This window comes from Penaeus japonicus, unplaced genomic scaffold, assembly GCF_977035675.1.
Source record: "Penaeus japonicus unplaced genomic scaffold, GWHDUDI00000001_assembly GWHDUDI00000017, whole genome shotgun sequence".
NCBI lineage: Eukaryota > Metazoa > Arthropoda > Malacostraca > Decapoda > Penaeidae > Penaeus > Penaeus japonicus.
In genome coordinates, this window is record NW_028234419.1 from 8,569,214 (window position 1) to 8,574,213 (window position 5,000).

Below are 5,000 nucleotides of genomic sequence, written 5' to 3' on the forward strand. Positions count from 1 at the left end.
TACAATTATCATTATCATCACTGTCATCATTATTATCATCATCTTCTTTATTGTTAACATTAGTTTTAGCAATTCTGTCATAATCAATATGAGAAAGACAATGATGATAATAATACTAGTAACAATAATTGTTATTGCTGTTATCATTATTATTTCTATCATTATTATCATCGTGCTATTATCTTGTTATCATTATGAATATTATTATGATTATTACTACCGCTAATGTCATCATCATCATCATCACCATCATTGTTATTATTACTATTATTATTATTATTATTATTATTATTATCATTATCATTATTATTATTATTATTATTACTATCATTATCATTGTTATCAATATAATAATGATTATATTTATGATAATGATAATGATAACGTTAATAACAATAATCATAATGATACTAAAGATGATAATGATAATGGAATAATAGTAGTAACAGTAATGATAATGTTAATGCTAATAGTAGTTACGATGATAACAATGACAATATATTGCTAAAATTAATAATAATATTAATAGTAAAGATAATGATAATGATGATAACAATGATGATAAGGATAATAATAATGATGATAATGATAATGATGATAATGATAATAAAAGTAATAATGATGATAATCATGATGATTATTATGATTATAATGATAATGAATATTGTTATTATCATTATCATTATTACTATAATAATAATCTTGATCATTTTTGGTATTACTCTCATTATCATTATTATCATTACTATCATTATAGTATCACCATTATCATTATCATAATCATTGTCATTGTTTTATTTGTGCCACTATGATAATCATTATAGTATCATCATTATCATAATCATTATCATTATTTTATTTGTGTCACTATGATAATCATTCTTACTGTTAAATTTATGATTACAATCATTCTTATTTCTCCATTTGTATCTCACCCAAATAACCTCAATTACCATTCACTTTATTATTTTGTCCATCTATACGTTTACTTTGATTACCGTGATGGCACCAACTATCACCCGCTGCCCTTCTGGACGGCACTCTCTCCATCTGCAGTCCATGGTGTATTATCAGCTGATTGCTCTCCTCTGGGCACACATGGACTCCTGGCCCCAATAGCACATAATATGACCATCTGCCGTCCTTTTATGTGTGACCTTTCTGCCGCCTTCCTACTCCTCTCTTCGTTTGTTATCACTTCTTTCTTTTATTGTCGTCTCTCTCTTATGCTCATTTTTATGTGTCCCTTTCCGTGTCTCCTTTCCCCTCACTTCTTTCTCTTCTTCTTGAACTTCTTGTCTTTTGCTATATTTTTCCCCTTCACTTTGATCTTCTCTTCCTCCCTTCTTCTTTCACATCCTCTTTCCCTCTATTTTCTTCCTCGACCTTCTTTTCCTACACCATTCCTTCTACCTCTCTCCTCACTTTTACCTTCTCTCTTACTCTCTCAACCCCGTCTCATCCTCCCTCTTTCTATCTCCTCTTATCTTCTTGCCTCCCTTCCCTTCTCCTCCCCCCCCCCTCCCTTCTCCTCTTTCTCTGTCACTGAGTGATCGACAAGTGTCTTCGAATCTCTAATCGTCTGTCAGCTGCTTCACGACTCTGCTTTCTCCGCTGGTGATTTATCAAAATTATCCTTCATGTTTTTCATCTCTTCGTTTAATAGTTTTGTGTGTCTGATTTTCAATGTTAGATTCCCAGGTTCCTAATTTTGTGTGTTTGATTTTCAAGTTCCTAGTTTCGCTTGTTTGATTTTCAGGTTCATAGTTTCGTTTGTTTGATTTGCAGGTTCATAGTTTCGTTAGTTTGATTTGCAGGTTCATAGTTTCGTTTGTTTGATTTGCAGGTTCATAGTTTCGTTTGTTTGATTTGCAGGTTCATAGTTTCGTTTGTTTGATTTGCAGGTTCATAGTTTCGTTTGTTTGATTTGCAGGTTCATAGTTTCGTTTGTTTGATTTGCAGGTTCATAGTTTCGTTTGTTGATTTGCAGGTTCATAGTTTCGTTTGTTTGATTTGCAGGTTCATAGTTTCGTTTGTTGATTTGCAGGTTCATAGTTTCGTTTGTTGATTTGCAGGTTCATAGTTTCGTTTGTTTGATTTGCAGGTTCATAGTTTCGTTAGTTTGATTTGCAGGTTCATAGTTTCGTTTGTTTGATTTGCAGGTTCATAGTTTCGTTTGTTTGATTTGCAGGTTCATAGTTTCGTTTGTTTGATTTGCAGGTTCATAGTTTCGCTTGTTTGATTTGCAGGTTCATGGTTTCGTTTGTTTGATTTGCAGGTTCATGGTTTCGTTTGTTTGATTTGCAGGTTCATAGTTTCGTTTGTTTGATTTGCAGGTTCATAGTTTCGTTTGTTTGATTTGCAGGTTCATAGTTTCGTTTGTTTGATTTGCAGTTTCATAGTTTCGTTTGTTTGATTTGCAGGTTCATAGTTTCGTTTGTTTGATTTGCAGGTTCATAGTTTCGCTTGTTTGATTTGCAGGTTCATGGTTTCGTTTGTTTGATTTGCAGGTTCATGGTTTCGTTTGTTTGATTTGCAGGTTCATAGTTTCGTTTGTTTGATTTGCAGGTTCATAGTTTCGTTTGTTTGATTTGCAGGTTCATAGTTTCGTTTGTTTGATTTGCAGGTTCATAGTTTCGTTTGTTTGATTTGCAGGTTCATAGTTTCGTTTGTTTGATTTGCAGGTTCATAGTTTCGTTTGTTTGATTTGCAGGTTCATGGTTTCGTTTGTTTGATTTGCAGGTTCATAGTTTCGTTTGTTTGATTTGCAGGTTCATAGTTTCGTTTGTTTGATTTGCAGGTTCATAGTTTCGTTTGTTTGATTTGCAGGTTCATAGTTTCGTTTGTTTGATTTGCAGGTTCATAGTTTCGTTTGTTTGATTTGCAGGTTCATGGTTTCGTTTGTTTGATTTGCAGGTTCATGGTTTCGTTAGTTTGATTTGCAGGTTCATAGTTTCGTTTGCTTGATTTGCAGGTTCATAGTTTCGTTAGTTTGATTTGCAGGTTCATAGTTTCGTGTATCTAATTTCCGGGTTATCTATTTCCATGTGTTTGATTCTTAGTTTCCATTGCTTGATTTCCATGTTCTTAGCTTCGCGTTTTTTATTGTTAGTTGGCTAGTTCCACGTATTTGATTTTCAGTTCTCTATTTTCCTCTATTCTTGATTTCCATTTTCCTCGTTCCAGAAAGTTGATTCCATGAGGTGGCTTGTCGAATGCTTGTCATGAACAATTGATTTTCCTCAATTACTTCGATTCTTATTCCCTTAGTCGCCATGATTATGCAACAGTTAGTCTCGCGCAGCAGGCTGAGTCACTTATCAATTAAACGGATCGGATTTTGATATTGACCATTAATTAAAAGTCTATCATCAAAGTACTTTTGTGCAGTTTGATGCTATATATATTATTATGTTCGGCAGTTATAAAAAGAAAGCATCATTCTTATTGCAGTTTTTGATATATGAGATCATGAAAACAGAAAACAGAGATAAGATATTGGTGGCGAATGCCATATATATATATATATATATATATATATATATATATATATATATATATATATATATATATATATATATATATGTGTGTGTGTGTGTGTGTGTGTGTGTGTGTGTGTGACATTCATGAGGATAAACAAATAAAAATAAGGATAACAAAAACGATGAAGAATTATACTAATGATGCTTAAGATAAAGTAAAAAATGTTATGCTAGATATCAGATAAATGAGATGACAGATAAATGATAACGAAATTGAGGGTGATAATAATAGCAACAGTGATGGTAATAATAACGATGGTAATACTGGTAATGATATGATAAGAAAATTACTTATGATAACAGTAATAACAATAAGGATGATAATGTAATAGAATAGTAGTAATAGAGAGAGAGAGAAAGAGAGAGAGAGAGAGAGAGAGAGAGAGAGAGAGAGAGAGAGAGAGAGAGAGAGAGAGAGAGAGAGAGAGAGAGAGAGAGAGAGAGAGAGAGAGAGAGAGAGAGAGAGAGAGAGAGAGAGAGAGAGAGAGAGAGAGAGAGAGAGAGAGAGAGAAGAGAGAAGAGAGAGAGAGAGAGAGAGAGAGAGAGAGAGAGAGAGAGAGAGAGAGAGAGAGAGAGAGGAGGAAGAGAAGAGAGAGAGAGAGAGAGAAGAAGAGAAAGAAGAGAGAGAGAGAGAGAGAGAGAGAGAGAGAGAGAGAGAGAGAGAGAGAGAGAGAGAGACAGATAGATAGATAGGTAGGTAGGTAGATAGATAGAGAGAGAGAGAGAAAGAAAGAGAGTGAAACAGTGAGCGAGAAAAAAAAAACAAAAACAGAGAGCGAGAGAGAGAGAGGGAAACTGAGAAAGATAGAGATAGATAGATAGAAAGAGAGAGAGATCAAAGCAACTGATCCGCTTCGCAAAACATCTGAAAACAATTGGAGAAGTAAAAAAAAAAAAAAAAAAAAAGACAGAAATCAAAACAGAAGCAAGAAGCATAGAGACGAATCCAGTGACTCTCCCCGACAAAGCAACAAGCACAGTGGCGGCTCGGAGAGGACACTTAGCCTTGAGAAACCGAGCCTACTCGCCCTAAAATCAATGAGGGGCCCAAGCCTAGTCCCCAGCCGGGCCAGGCCTTGTGCCCTCTACTCTCCACTGCGCCTCTTCAATGGGGAATCGTAAAGGAGAAAATTATAGAAATCAAAGAAAGGAGAACGCGGAAACTGGAGAATAGAGGAGAAGGTTATTCGTACCCAATCTGTGTAGCAGGCACTGTGGTCTGTTTGATGGGCTGCTAAGCAATTGCTAGGGGCTGATGCAGGGTGACTGTGGTGGCTGCAATGTTCTTCTCTTGTACAGAGCATCCTTGGTTTGGCGTATACGACCTGGGATTGCAAGGCACTCATCCCATCTGTGCTCTGTATGCTGATGAATAGGGCAGTAGGGTCTATCTCTGCAGTGACGAACCACATGCTCTTGCAATGACATTGGTAACATGTACTACTTGTAGTAGGTAAC